The sequence below is a fragment of the Scyliorhinus torazame genome, chromosome 5, assembly GCF_047496885.1.
Source record: "Scyliorhinus torazame isolate Kashiwa2021f chromosome 5, sScyTor2.1, whole genome shotgun sequence".
In the NCBI taxonomy this organism is placed as follows: Eukaryota; Metazoa; Chordata; class Chondrichthyes; order Carcharhiniformes; family Scyliorhinidae; genus Scyliorhinus; species Scyliorhinus torazame.
In genome coordinates, this window is record NC_092711.1 from 74,060,028 (window position 1) to 74,076,877 (window position 16,850).

The following is a 16,850-nucleotide window of genomic DNA, read 5'->3' on the forward strand; positions in this document are numbered from 1 at the left end:
AACCAGAGACAAGGTAAAGTCACGGTAAATTTTCATTAAACTAGAATTGTACTTGTGGAGATCGCTTGCTGTTCAGAAATGACCCTAATGTTTTATATTTCAGAGTAACACATGATCATGTTCTTGAAATCACCAACTAACGAGTGAATAATTGTCACAGATCTCCATATTAATTATTGTCATTTTGTCAATGCTGGATATGAATAATACTTCACTGTAAATAAAGTTGGATTGTAAAAGCGAGCACTGAGCCAGCCTCAGTTAATTAGTGCTGAGGGGTTTTTTGTATTGACAGTAACTGCTGTGCCCCAGTTATCACAGTGAGACACAGCGTGTCAAATACTGCGGCAGACTGTTAACTGTAAAATACAGAGATTTAATTTCACTGCGCGTTCAAAAAACTAACTCTGTCTCTTCCAAGAGCGAATGGGTGAGTTATTTCAGCTTGTCCTGGTCAATACATTTATAAAGAGGATCGGAACACTTTTAAACCCTCTGGGCACATTTAGCGTGTCGTTCCACAGAGATAAAGTGGAAGATTGTTGTACCTTTTCACAAACTAATATTGTGTTTTATTTAAGCCTCATTTACGTTGACAATCCTGCTGTGGCCCTGATCACCAATTTGGACAAACTCTTTCACTGAGGTTTTTGTATGAGGATGTCGCTGTGGACAGCACTGTGACCCACTGCTGTAGTCACAGTGACAGACACCCGCACAAAAACCGCACTCACTCCCTGTTCAGCCCTGCCGCTCAATATTCACTTCAAATAGACGATTACTTCTGATCGAATTTACAATTTAGACAGCAGTTCATAAAACGCAATGCACATAGACTTTCTCCAAGTATCAGAAATAATACAACGATGAGTATATCCAGGTCTGTAATTACTGAAACTGTTAACAGTAAACATCAACAGACAAAAGCTAATACTTGCAGATCGATTGGTTTGTTCGGTTTTACTGTTTAATTTTCCCTGTGTCAGTTATGTAAGAAGCAGCTTGTGTTTTGACTCTGATCACTGACATCAATATTACATTTGAATCAAGTACTGACCTTCAGGTTAAGGTGCAAGTTGCTGAATTCCCTCTCGAGCTGTTCTTGTGCGGGTCCAGCCCTGGTTCCTCTCGCTGTGTCTGTCTTGCACAGTAATAGATGGCGGTGTCTTCTGTCTTCAGGTTCGTCATGGCCAAAGAGAAGATGTTGTTTGAAGTGTCTTTGGACGCAGTAAATCGATCTTTAATTGCTGGGGCGTAGCTGTTGCTGGATGAAGTATAGTACAAAACCAGCCACTCCAGCCCCTGCCCGGGAACCTGTCGGACCCAGTGCATGTAAGCGGTGCCGAGATCGAAGCCGCTGGTTTTACAGGTCAGTCTCAGGGAGCCTCCGGGACGCCCGGTCTCTGCCTCGGGCTGAGTCAACACAACCTCCGACTGGACACCTGTAAAAATATATCAAAAAGCCCGAGGATTAATGCTGGTGAAATGATTGGTGACTCTGGAACATTCCAGAGGGAGACTAACACTGAGACAGTAACAGTGAGAGACTTGGACAATAAAAACTACTCACGGGATAAGAAAGTCAGCAACAAACTGAGAGAAATGGCCCACCTCATCCTTCTGGTCATTTGGGGGAAATGGTTGTGTCAGGAACTCAGTGAACAAACCAGCTCCCGGACTGTTGGATTCGGGTCCTAGTGAGCGGCATTTAAATACCCGGCAGAAGGGGGCGGGTTTCCAGGCGCCGCCTGTTGATTCCCTGGTGGAGGCGGCATCTGGATCCACGTCCCACCTTCCACCCCCCCCCCCCCCCCCCCCCACCCCACCCCAACAGAATGGACCCGGAGATTTACTATGGGTTATTATTAAATAGACATTTATCTGTAGCGGGATATTTGTTTCCCTGAATCGATTCTTTATAATGTCCCCATTGCGAAATTACTTTTGCTCATCTGTTAAGAAAAGAACTATTCCATTGCAAATTCAGTCCCTTTATTTCTACTCCAATATATTGAGATGATCTTAAAAAGACTAATTATTTTGTTAGGGAATAGGTTGTGTGTCAGTCTGATTTGCAACACTCCGGGTCCCCATTCCATTTGTAAAAATATATCATTTATCAGAGGAATTGTTGACGATTTATGTCGGAATGCGGGAATGAACAAGGTGATTCCATTTGCAGTGCGGATGGCTATCACTGAGCATTGCGGGTCTGCAGACAAGGCTCCTAACATTACACAATGTCTCTCCTTACATTTCTGAAACTGCCCCTGAGCCTCAGACAGTCCTGTGAAAATAGGCGGTAAAAGAAACCCGCTTTCAAACATAAAATTGACATTAACATTTGACAGAATGAATCAGAACGGACAGGGCGATCAGCAAAGTTATCCTTCAGCATCCAAATCAATGCCGCTAATTTCACTGACCACCGGCTGTCTAACATTCGCTATGTTGGGAACACAGGATATCAGGATTTTGCGGAATATTACACAATATCACAAGAATAAATGTTTTATCTTCCACTGAAGCAGGTCATGAACTGGTCATTTCTCCACTCATTGGCAGCAATGAGAGGGACTGTTAAATAATAATGGAAATCAGCACAAATTAAACTGCACAGAACACGGTGCGAATCAGGTATAAGAGACGCCTCCGTTTAAATGAAGTCAACAACTCGGAGAATATTCCAGGAATTCAGGCGGGTTCAAGGCAGTTTTATGATTTTATTTAAGTACCTCGTCTTATTGGGCTTGTGGATTGGGTCCATCAACACCACCCACTCTCACTTCATTAGGTTTTTAACAAACGGACTTCAATAACTATAGTGACCTTTACTCGGAACTAATATAAATTAAATAGCATCTGGTCAGTTTACAATGTTCCGATCGCGTCTAACCTCAGATTGATCACAGCATTCACTGAATATATTTATTTAGATAGAACACCATTTAAAACGTTTACTTCATGTGAGACTGAAACATTTATTGTTTGAATGGATAAATCCCATTTTGTCCATTCATATTCAGGCTCATCTGCCCCACACAGTATTTGGCAGCAATCCAGCCGCTTGCAGCAGGCAGGCTCGAATGTTCAAAGTTGTTTACAGGAAACATCTGGATTTTTTTTCAAAGATCTGTTTCCTCAGTACTGACCGTTTGGCTGCAAGCCAACTTCAAACTCTTAACATTGTCAATGAGGACTATTTATAAACAAATCTACCCAGCAACAGTACTGGAGATCATTTTACGTTTTAAATTGTGAACCTATCTGAACTGTTCCCATCTCAGGGAAGGAGAGTTATCCAGCTTTTCTTGTCCCTCTTAGCAACAACAGCCGGCTGGAGATCTCTCCCACATCTCATAACATTGTGATGATGGATAGAAATACAATTAGACTATCAGACAGGGGTCCATTTGTAACAGATCAACATGGATATTCTGTCTTTTTTCCGACATGCTTCCATGGAATGTGGGACTCACTGGCCAGACCACCATGTGTTCCCTGTCCCTAATTGCTGTTGAACTGAGTGGTTTGCTGGGGCAGCTCAGAAGGAACTGAAGAGTCAGACATGTTGCTGTCTGACTGGAGCCACATGTAGGTGAGACCAGGGAGGGATGTCACAGTTCCTTCATTGGTGAAGCAGAGGGAATTCCATGGACACAGTTAGTCTATATTCCAGATTTATTAATTGAACTCAAATTCCCCCACCGGTCATGGTAGGATTTGTTCGCGAGTTCCCACAGAATTAGCCTGAGCCTTTGCATCATTGGTTCAATGGCATTAATACTCCCCCACCACCAGCCAACCAAAAGATAAAGGGATGACTGCTTTGATGTAGGGATGGATGTTGGTTGGATGCCTAAATATGTTGATTGAGGAATCAGTGAATGGGGTTGATGGATGGATGGATAGATGGTCCTGAAAGATGCTGTTCTACATTCTCAGTTTTGCGCTTGATGACTTCACAAATTAAAGCTGGTCCTTTATAATTTGCGTCAGAATGATACAATCGGTGGCTCAAGATTTCCTGTGTGAATTCCATCCCCAGACTATTGGGAACAGACCAGCTGGGCGTTACTAGGAGGAAACTGGAGATACTCCTGTGGTGCTGGTGTTCTTCTCTGCTGATGGTGAATCTTCATCTCAATGACAGAAAGCGGGAACATGATTACGTTGAGGAGGGACGGTAATATTTGGAGCATGTGGTCATTTCATGTACAATAAGTCACTCAAGATGTCCTCACCCAAATTAATGAAGACACCAGACTAAAAACATATTAATGTGAAAACAGAAATACCGTGAAACTCAGTGGACAGCTGCAGACTTTGAATTACTTTCCAAAACAGTGTAATAACAAATCGGGATTGAAAGGTGCAATAACGTCACATTAGGTACAGACATTTTCATTTCTACCGTCACCACCTGGATATTCCGATCCAAATCACTGACTATCCTGACTTGGAAATATATCGCCGAATCTTCGCTGTCGCTGGTTCAAATGACTGGAACTCCCTCCCTAACAGCATCGTCGGTGTGCCTGCACTGGAGTGACGGCAGAGGTTCAAACACGCAGTTCACCGCCACTTTGTGAAGGGTAGGTAGCGATGGCAATAAATCATGGCGAGCCTGCGACGGCCACACCGTATAACTTAATTTAAAACTGTTGTAATCTTTGTGAAACGATGGTAGTTGGTGAATCTAATTATTTATGTTCATAAATAAATGAAAAACTGTGAATATAATTACTATGTTTCTGAACATTTATGGCCTTCTCCTTCTCTGCTGGAAGATATAACCCATCCCACAGGAGATTCATGATGCAAAATCATAACCAATATCGGAAAACAAAGTGGACAGAGGAAACTGCAGCAACTATTGACATATCTCACTCATAGCAGCACTGGGAAGGCCTCTGCACTCTGCAAGTGTTTCACACTTTCAACACTTCATCTGCTTGCAGGCCGAATGTAGCTGGAAGCAAGTTGCGGTATTCATATCGCAAGATTTACTCTGGACACGATCTGCTCCCTCTGCCACACGTCTACCTCTTCACCTTACTTTCATCAATCTCAATAAACTTTCGACACCGTCAGCAGAGCAGGGACTATAAGATTTGGAGACATTTGGCTGTCTGCTAAAGCTCCACTGTTTCATTCACTCTTTCCATGGCAAAACACTGTACAGATGGATGATTCCACTTCCGACAGATTCTAAGTGAATAATTGAATGAAAGAGGGCCGTGTTCACACCCAACTTTATTGGACAGCATCCTGCTGATCTTCGCCTTCCCTGAAGATATGGATGAAGTCCACTTGCACACTAGGCCAGGCTGCAACCTCTACAACCTTCCAGTCATCAAAACGGAGACATAATCACAATACATCCTCCACAGAGAACTCCTCTACGCGGAATCATCCAAACAAAACATCATCTACAGAAACTATGTCTCCGGTGACTGTAATTTGTTCTTCCTTACCAATGAGTAGTATGAGGAAAACCGTGGTCGTGGGACAAGGTGTTGCACTTTCGCCAATGGTCACGCAAAATAAGAGCAGGCGAGCAATTTCTGCTGCCGAGTTTCCACGCTGAGAGGCTGCCTTGAAGTAGAATGTGATGCTGACATGGGGAAAGCAGATCCGACCTTTGTTTTACTCATTGAATGTCCATGGAATGACATCAAGCTGACCCTTTGGAACAAGCTGATGGTTTATAAGGCCTGAGCTCTCAGAACCTTGTTGTATGGCTGTGAAACAACGACTTACAGCTGTCAAGAAAAATATCTCAGCCAATGTAATCTTTGTTGTCCGCAATGCATTATGGATATTTACTGGCGGGACAAAATCAGAAATGCGGCAGTTCTCTCAAAGACAGAGCTTCCAAGTCTCTCCAAGACAATTAAAAATAGGTGGTTTGCACATTTCCAGTATGGTCCCTAAATGGGACATGGTCACACGACCAAGGAATTTCCACTTTGCGAAGTAGCCGGAGCCACGCACCCAGTGGGAAGCCCGATATTCCGCTTCAATGATTCTTCCAAGTGTGACATAATGTCCCTAAACTAAACATTGATCATCAAAATTGGGAGTCACCAGCTGCAAACTGAAAAAAATGGCGACACCTCCGGTGGGCTGGTGTGAACCACCAGGACCAGTGGATTTAGCAGCTTTGAAATAGACACAAACCGAGAAAATGACAACCCAGAAGACAATTGGGAGCTTCAGGTGCAACATTTGTGGAAATATTTGCTGTGTATCTATTGGAAATAGAAGGATGCCGTGACCTTTGTGAAATTTAGTTGTGCGCAACATGTGTTTCACACAAACACACACACACACAGTCTCTCACACACGCATTCTCTCTGTCTTACACGCACATCCACATTTCCCCTTTAAAATTAAAATCCCATGTTAACTTCCTGGGAAGCTTCGGAGACAATGACCCCAACCATTTTCCAGGTGGTATAATGAATCAATGAACTCTCCCCAACACTATGTTTGTTAGATGAATGTCACATTTTCCAGAGCCTCCATACAGCGCCCAGGTAAACATTTCTCTATTTAACAAAGATGAACAAAAATGCATGACCAGGAATTGAGCTGCTTTGCTCTGGTGCTGATCTCAATGTGGGAGAATCAGTTAGCGACACCTGCAATTAGTTACACTTTAAATGTTGGCACCTCCCGCAGAAGGCGATGTGATATTACATTTGTGGAAATGGATTATGGATACATCAACATCATGGATTATACCTGACAGCGACATTTTCACAGTAACTGCAATTGCAAATTTTGGCCAGCAGATGGAATTTAAATCGAGATGCCTTGCATTACCATTGCCTCAATAATTACTGCTGTCTCTGCTAATTTTAAATTGGACTTCATCTGTATTTTTGTCAGACTAGACTCTGTCTTTGTTTATAATACACAACAGTCTGTTTAAATTAATACTGCACCAGTACTTGTCAATGTTTATATCACACAATCAATGTGATCCTATTTTCAATATACAGGATCTATCTCTGCAGTTTTGCCACATCCAGTCCTGAATATGAATGAATAAATAAACAAAAAGCCGGCATAGGAGCCTCAATAAAATCCCCCTCTTCAATGATGGGGGACTCCAGCACGTCATTGCAAAAAACAAGACTGAAAGTTTCTGCCAGAGGTGCCGAGAGGGTGATCCATCTCGGCCTCCTCCGGTGGTCTGCATCATCATGGGTGTCAGTCTTCAGGAAATTTGATTCACTCCACACGATATCAAGAAATGGCAGACGGCGCTGCAAATGCATTATCCCTGGCAACATTCCAGCAACAATGTTGAAGGTTTGTGCTCCAGAGCTGGCTGCGCCCCAGACAAGTTCCTCCAGTACAGGTACAGCACTGGCATGTACCCAACAATGTGTAACATTGCCAAACATGACCCGTCCACAAAAGGCATGAAAAATCCAACCCGGCTAATTATTTCCCTGTCAGCCCGCATTCGATCATCAGCAACTTCATGAGAAGTGTCAAGGATCACCCTGTCACATATAGTCTCCATAGCATAATGTCCCCGGCCCTAGCTTCTCAATTCATCATAAGGTCAGAAGTGGGATGTTCGCTGATGATTACTAAATGTTCTGCACCATATTCGACTCCTCTAATACTGAAGCAGTCTGTCTTCATATTCAGCAAGACTTCGACAACATTCAGGCTTGGGCTGACAAGTGTCAGGCAATGACCATCCCAAAAAGGGAGATTCTAACCATCTCCCCTGGATTTTAAATGACACTACCGTGATTGAATCCCCCACTATCAGCATCCTCTGGATTATCATTGATTAATAACTGAATTGGAAGACTCTTTTAAATAATATGGCTACAAGAGCAGCTCAGTGGCTGGAAATTCTGCGGTGAGTTTTAACCTCCTGACTTCCCTAACCCAGATCCATCACCGTAAGGCAGAAGTCGGGAGTTTAACTGAATGTTCTCCATTTGTCTCACATGTGCCCCTCAAGCAACACGAGAGAATCGCGACGCCATCCAGGACAAAGCAGCCGTCTGACAACACCTCATCGACCAGCTTAAACATTCACTCCCTGAATCACGGGTGTACAATTCTAGCAGCGTGAACGATATTCAATGATCTACTGCAGCAACTGCCTCCTTCTATAGCACCTTCCAAACCCACAAACTCAGCCATCTAAAAGGACCAGGCCCCGACCGATGCATTGCAACAGTAGGCCTTGCAAGTTCCCCGCCAAGTCACACACCATCTTGATGGGAACTATGTTTCTGTTCCTTCACTGTCATTGGTCAAAATCCTGGAATCCCTTCCTATCAGCACTGTGGGTGCACTTGCTCAGGGTAGGATGCAATGGTTCAATAAGAGGGCTCAACACAAGGAGGGGCTGTGGGCAGATGCCCTAAGCAGGGTAAACTCGTCGTCCTCGTGTGCCAGGCTAAGCCTGATTCAGTTTAAGGTATTACAAAGGGCGCATATGACTGGAGCACGGCTCAGTAAATTTTTTGGGGTGGAGGATAGGTGTGCGAGGTGCTCGAGAAGCCCAGCGAATCATACCCATATGGTTTGGTCATGCCCGGCACTACAGGGGTTTTGGATGGGGGTGACAAAGGTGCTTTCAAAAGTAGTGGGGGTCCGGGTCGAACCAAGCTGGGGGTTGGCTATATTTGGGGTTGCACAAGAGCCGGGAGTGCAGGAGGCGAGAGAGGCCGATGTTTTGGCCTTTGCGTCCCTAGTAGCCCGGCGCAGGATATTGTTAATGTGGAAAGAAGCCAAGCCCCCGGGGGTGGAGACCTGGATAAATGACATGACAGGGTTTATAAAGCTAGAGCGGATTAAGTTCGTTCTAAGGGGGTCGGCTCAAGGGTTCACCAGGCGGTGGCAACCGTTCGTCGAATACCTCGCAGAAAGATAGATGGAATGGAAAAAAGAAGGCAGCAGCAGCAGCCCAGGATCGGGGGGGGGGGGGGGGGGGAGGGGGGTGGGGAGGAGGAACCAGAAGGACTCTCAGGGTTGTTAATATATACTGTATAATATGTATAGGTCGTTGCGACAGATAATTATATATTGGACTGTTAAATTATATTTTTGGAGAGTGTTACTTGTGATAAGGCAGTTGCCAATTAGGGTTAGTTTTCATTTTTGTTATTTATTATTTATTCATTTTTTGTTTATAAAATAGGTCATTGTTATTTGTGTTGTTATAATATTGTGTAACGGATGCACAATGTACTGTGTTGGTTGACCAAAAAATTTTCAACAAAATATTTTATAAAAAAAAAAGAGGGCTCAACACCACATTCTCAAGGGCAATTAGGAATTGGCATCAAATATTGACGTTACTGGTGATGCCAAGATCCTATTAAATCATTTTAAACATATCTCTCAGCTTACATTCACCTAGTCCCCGCCTCGGTTTAAAGTACACTCGGCCGTGTCTCTATCACATTGCAACAGGCTCTCTCTCAGTTTTCCTGCACTCGGCTGAATATCAGTTGTTAATATACCAGCCCACACCCTGTTTATGTTACAAATCATTAATTATGCCGCACTGACCCATGTCTGGGTTAATCTGGCAAGAAATGCGTCACAATTGTTACTGCATCAGAACGTTTATCTGTGCATCGCAAACTGGAACAACATTCTGTTTGCATCACATGTGGTTCTGTCTCAGTTATTACTCTACTAGATATTTAGATTCTAATAAAGTCAATCCTGCCTTAGTTAATGCTGCACCTGCCCATGTCCCTGTTTATATAACACTAGGCCCTGCCTGTTATTCTTGTATTGTACAATATCCTTCTTATTGCTGCATTGTTTGTGTCTGAATTTGTATCAGTCGACACTTCGCTAGACCAGAACTCAGTTTAGATTGCACTAGACCCAGTCTCTGCTTATGGTGCCGGCGGCACAGTGGCACAGAGGTTAGCACTGCTGCCTCATAGCTCCAGGGTTCAATTCTTGACTATCGTGCCGAGATTGCACTTTCTCCCTGTGTCTGAGTGGCTTTCCTCCGGGTGCTCCAGTTTCCTCCCATAGTCCAAAGATGAGTCGGTTAAGTTTATTGGCCATTCTACATTGCGCAGGTCATGGTGCAAGGGCAGGGGATGGGGAGGGTGATCTTTCATAGGTAGGTGCAGATGCTATGGACCGAGTGACCTTCTGCCCTATAGGGATTTTATATTTGATCCTGAATCTGCCTATTTTTTCCGAGACCTGCTCACTTTTATTAGTGCACCAGATGATACCTCTGTTTTTAACTGTGGGCGCATTATTCCACATGTCTTTGAGATGGAAATATAATATATTAAATACATATTTTGGACAAGAAATCAGTATATGGCAACAGCCTGAAACGGGATGTATAGTGTCTACAGTGTGTGCGATGCAACATTTGATATTCATTTTCAGTGCAGTTAGCGGAATTAGATTTCAGTTGGCATTTCTTCTTTGCCAATGCCCAAGATCAATTTCTGCCCCAGAGGGCTGTATGTGTAGGAGGATGCAGAGCATTGTGTTCCCATGTGCTTGCTGCCCTTGTGATTCTCGGAGGTCTCGGGTATGGAAGGTGCTGTTGAAGAATTCTTGGCGAGTTGTTGCAGTGCATCCCGTCGATGTTACACACTGCAGCTACTGTGTGGCCGTTGTGAAGAGAATGAATGTTGCTGTAACATTAAGTACTCAGTTATTTATCTAATGGTCCTTTGCTTATGTTGCACAATTACAACTGGTCCATTCCCTTAGTTTATTGCACTAGGCCCAGGCAATAGAAGTTAAGTTGCACAATTTGAAATGGCTGCAAGAAGATCAGGGAGATCTGCGGTTGTATGTGCACAAAACTAGGGTGCTGACAAGACAGATGGCGACGTTTATCTGGGCATAGATCAGCATTGCTCGCTGAAGAATTTTACATTATTACTGTTACCTCAGTTTTTCTTTATCTTCACAATTTCCACCCCAGCCACTTTCGACATTATTGTGCATGGTTTACCGCAGCAAATACTGAGGCCGGGCCCAATGTAATATGAACAGAGATATGGCCCAATGCAGAACTGAGGCTGTGTCTAATTTAATACAGAGACAGGTTTAAATTAATAGAAACAGAGTCAGGTTCTGGGTTAATGTAAACAGAGACAAACAGGTTCCATGTGTCCATAAGATATAGGAGCAGAATTAGGCCTTTCGACCCATCAAGACTGCTCCGCCATTAAATCCTGGCCGATATGTTCCAAATCCCCATTCTCCTGCCAACTTCCAATAACCCCTGAACTCCTTATTGATCAAGGCATGTCCTCTAATTGGTGGCCTTGTTTAATATGAACAATCAGAAACAGATCCTTATTGAATATCAACTGACACGGGTACGAGGTAGTATAATATAAACAGAGGTGGGTTCACGGCCTGGTACAATACAGAGGCAGGGCCTACTGACCCTTCAAACACTCGCAGGACAGTTGCATCATTGGTTGGAGGCAAGATGTCGCCAGGACTTCTTCAATCATACTGTCCCCATCAAACATTCCCAGAGCAGTTGCAGATTGCATGAGGGGCTGGTTTAGCACAGCGGGCTAAATAGCTGGTTTGCAATGCAGACCAATGCCAGCAGTGCGGGTTCGATTACCATACTGGCCTCTCTCAACAGGCGGTCGAATGTGGCGACTTGAGGCTTTTCACAGTAACTTAGTTGAAGCCTACTTGTGACAATAAGCGATTATTATTATGTGGAATGAAATTCCCTCTACATAACTCGCTAAGACACATTAAAGGCCTGGAAATCAAGGGTTCTATACCAGGTAAAAGCTCTTCTGCACTCTTCCTTCCGAGATCCCCAAGCCAGGTTGACAGTGGGGTTAGTTACTGGGTAAAGAAACCTCTGCATTTTTCCATCAAACCCACCCAGATCAGGTCCAGCAGAGTTCAGATACGGAGTAAAGCTCCCTGTGCACATTCATAACAAACACTCACAGGGCAGGTTTAGTGCAGGTTACATGCAAGTAAAGCTGGCTCCACCCTGGGTAAACAAATGCTCCAAGGTCACGGCAGCTTGGTGAAGTACAAGGAAAGATTCTCCGGCCCTGCCACATCAAATCCTCGCCACCAGGCCCAGCCCAGATAGGGTAAAATTGTCCTACAGTTCTCATTAAACACTCCAAGATCATTGAATGCTCCAACCACATTTTAGAGTTAAACTCACTCTACGTATTCCAATTCATTGGATTCAATCCATTTAGTTGGAAACCAATGGGGTGCGATTGGGCTGAGAGAATGTATTGGCCACATGTTGACTTCATGTTGTCGATTAAGCACAATGACCCATCGTGGAGAGTTATCAGAAAGGCACAGAGAGAGATAGGATACAGAAAAACTCTACAAACACATTTCACAGGTCCTTATATTTAGAGATTAGAGGGAATCTTTCCTAATTCTGAACATGGATATCATCATGAAATTTTTCTCATATAACTGATGAATACAAAATGTGGAAAAACAAGCATTCCTGGAAACCGTTGATCTATTTGCATCCTTGCCTCTATTTCAGTGTTGTGTTGGTGGGGAAATATTTGTTTTGTTTTTCTCAGTCCACAATCTAAACTGGGATATCTATTTCTGTGTTTATTTACCTAAACACCTCACTGGTCACAATTAAGTGTGCATTTCAGCAAAACGAGATAAACATATTCACGTATTGATTAGTTTCAACTCCAAATAGTGGTTTATTTTAAGAATATTGACAGTTGGTTAAAGTGAATAGAAACTTCCATTAGAACAGATGTTACTTAATTGAAAGAAAAATAGATTTAAATTAAGTATTCATTCTGAAAGTTATGAAGCCTCAATTAATAAAGCACCTTTAACCAGCTACTTTTCCACTGAATGTTACTTTGATTGAAATATTAACCAGTTTAAAGTATTTAAATTAAAACGTAAGGCAGAGGAGTGATCTATTGTCACATTAATCTCAGATCATTCGACATGTTACAACTTGCAGTTTAAAATGTAAACATTTGGAAAGAGCTTGCTTTTGTAAAACGCTTTACCAGGTCATCCCAACGCCCTTACAACTCACTGATATATTTTTGCTGAATTTAGTCACTGCTGTAATGTTGGAAACAGAGCAGGGAATTTGTGCACAGCAAGCTCCCACAAACTGAGATGTGATAAGTGACCAGCTAATCTGTGATTTTAGTTGAAGAACGGAAATTGGTCTAGCATACTGGGAAAAGCAGCTCTGCTCTTTAGAATTATGTCAATGAGGTAATCCACCTGAAATGTGAATCTGTTTCTCTCTCTGCTGATGTTCACTGACTTGCTGAGCAGCCTTTTTTGTTGTTTTAGTTTTAGATTTCCAGAATCTGCAGCACTTTGAACAGTTTTGGATTCATTTCCGCCATATGGCCATCAATGACAGTCAGCATTAACTGTCCATCCTGAGGAGCCGGATGGGAACCACCTTTTCGATAAGGTGCACTTCGGGCGGTTTAATTCACATTTGACTTTCTGTAGCATCGTCCCATCAACTGACCTGCTTGCGCGGCAATATCGGAGATAGTTAATAGTCAACCCATCATTGTTGAACTAGAGTTACATATGGGGCAGAGAGATTAAGGAGGGAAGCTTTCTTCTCCTGAAGGACATTGGTGAATCTGCTGGACTTGGCGAAATTTCGATAGCTTCATGAGTATTATGAATGACACGATGATTTTTATTTCTGATTTATTGATTCATTCAATTGCTATTTCCCCCAGCTACCATAAAACTATAAGAGGGAGGAGCAGATGTTGGCCATTCAGCTGATGGAATATGATCTGCCATTCAATGAGATCGTGGCTGATCTGATAAAATCCACAACTGCTTCCGGTTGCAGCTATGCGGAGCTAAGCCACACGATTCGGCAGCCCCCGCTACCACGGACTTTCGGGCTCGCTAGAGGAGCCCCAATGGAACTTTTTTTGACGTCAACCCGTGGGGAAGGGAAGAGAGAGGTCCGCCTCTAACTTCCATGAAAGGGACCAGAAGTGTAAAGGCCAAAAAATCGGCACTGGAGCAGCGGGAGAAGCGAGGGAAAGAAAACAAAATGGCGGCGGCCAGAGACAACGGGGAGCTGCAGGAGTTCATCAAGCGCTGCTTCGAGGAGCAGCGCGAGGAGATGCGCAAGGAGATGCTGGCGCCTATGCTTTCGGCAATTGAAGGACTCGGGATCACCCAGAAGGCCCACGATTTTAAGATCCAGGAGGTAGAGAAAAGAGTCAGTCAGAACGAGGACGAGCTCTTGGGCCTGGCGGTGAGAGTGGAGCAGCATGAGGCGCGACACAAGAGGTGGGCGGGCAGACTCGAAGACCTGGAGAACAGGTCGAGGAGAAAGAATCTGCGGATCCTGGGTCTCCCTGAAGGATTGGAGGGGGCCGATGCCGGGGCATATGCAAGCACGATGCTCGGGGTGATGATGGGCAAGGAGGCCCCTTCGAGGCTGCTGGAGTTGGACGGGGCACACCGGGTGCTGGCGAGGAAGCTCCAGGCAAATGAGCCACCAAGGGCGATGGTGGTGAGGTTTCACCGGTTCATGGACAGAGAGTGGGTCCTGAAATGGGCCAAGAAGGAGCAAAGCAGTAAGTGGGACAATGCAGAGATCCGAATATACCCGGACTGGAGCACGGAGGTTGCAAAGCGGAGAGCGGGTTTCAACCGGGCCAAAGTGGTGCTGCACCAAAAAGGAGTGAAATTTGGAATGCTGCAGCCAGCGCGACTGTGGGTCACATACAAGGACCAACACTATTACTTCAAAACGCCTGAACAGGCGTGGACCTTTATTCAAACCGTAAAGTTGGACTCTAACTGAGGGTTTGTGAGGGTGGGGGGAATGATTGAGGTTTGATGTGTGATGGTTGGTGTATATAGGGGGCCAACCACGCGCAGGATTGTTACATGGCCTGGGGGAGAGAGACAAGGCCGCGACAGGATCTGCGCCAGAGGGGGCGGAGTGGGCTGTGGAAAGCGCGGGGTTTTTCCCACGCGCAGGAAGAAAGGCGGGAAGGGGAATGAAGGAACGCAGATAGATTGGGGGAGTCCCACACGGGGAGGTCAATGGGATGGCGGGGGAAGCCGGGGTCAGCAGGTGTCAGCTGACTTACGGGAGTGACATGGGGGGGTGCAAAAAAGCTAGACAGGGGTCTAGCGGGAGCGAGGGGAAGGGGGGGGGAAGGGTTGCTGCTGCACTGGCCGAAAGGGAATCGGACACAGAAGAGGTGGTCGGGGCGGGGGTTCCCCGTCTGGGGGACTGGAGGGCGAGGGAGGCGTCACACGGGACTGGCCCGGAAAAGGAGATGGCTAGTCGGCGGGGGGGGGGGGGGGGGGCGGGGGGGGCGGGGGGGGGGGGGGAATGTGAGAGCCACTCCAATCCGGCTGACAACGTGGAATGTGAGGGGCCTGAATGGGCCGGTGAAGAGGGCTCGAGTGTTTGCGCACTTAAAGGGACTGAAGGCGGACGTGGCCATGCTCCAAGAGACACACCTGAAGGTGGCGGACCAGTTCAGGCCAAGAAAGGGATGGGTAGGACAGGTATTCCGCTCGGGACTGGGCTCGAAGAATAGAGGGGTGGCAATATTGGTGGGAAAGCGGGTGTCATTTGAGGCCAAGACTATTGTAGCCGACAATGGAGGGCGATATGTAATGGTGAGCAAGGGACGTGGGTGGTGTTGGTAAATGTATATGCCCCGAACTGGGATGATGCAGGATTCATGAAGCGCATGTTGGGGCGCATTCCAGACCTGGAGATAGGAGGCCTGATAATGGGAGGGGACTTCAATACAGTGTTGGATCCAGCACTGGACCGCTCCAAATCAAGGACTGGAAAGAGGCCGGCTGCGGCCAAGGTACTTAGGGGGTTTATGGATCAGATGGGGGGAGTGGACCCATGGCGGTTTGCAAGGCCGCAGGCCAGGGAATTTTCTTTCTTCTCCCATGTACACAAAGCCTACTCCCGGATAGATTTTTTTGTTCTGGGCAGGGCGCTCATCCCGAGGGTGGAGGGGACGGAGTATTCGGCCATAGCCGTTTCGGACCATGCCCCGCACTGGGTGGAACTGGAGCTGGGAGAGGAGAGGGACCAACGCCCGCTGTGGCGGCTGGATGTGGGACTGCTGGTGGACGAGGTGGTGTGTGGGAAGGTGAGGGGGTGTATCGAAAGGTACTTGGAGGCCAACGACAACGGGGAGGTGCGGGTGGGGGTGGTATGGGAGGCGTTGAAGGCGGTGATCAGGGGAGAGCTAATCTCCATTAGGGCCCATAGGGAGAAGACAGAGGGCATGGAAAGGGAGAGGTTAGTGGGGGAGATTTTGAGAGTGGACAAGAGATACGCAGAGGCCCCGGAGGAAAGATTACTTGGGGAAAGACGACGGCTCCAGACGGAGTTTGACCTGTTGACCACAGGGAAGGCGGAGGCACAGTGGAGGAAATGCAGGGGGCGACCTACGAGTATGGGGAAAAGGCTAGTCTGATGCTGGCAAACCAGCTCTGTAAGAGGATGGCAGCGAGGGAAATAGGGCGAGTCAGAGATGGAAGGGGTGCCGCGGTTCGGAGTGCGACGAAAATAAACGAGGTATTTAAGACCTTCTATGAAGAGCTGTACAGATCCCAGCCCCCAGCGGGGGAAGAGGGGACGAGACGATTCCTAGACTGGCTGAGATTCCCGAGTGTGGAGGAACAAGAGGTGGCTGGTCTGGGGGCACCAATTGGGTTGGAGGAGCTGAGCAAGGGTTTGGGGAGGCTGATTTGGGTTGGAGGAGCTGAGCAGGCAGGGAAGGCCCCGGGACCGGACGGGTTCCCGGTGGAGTTCTTCAGGAAGTACGTAG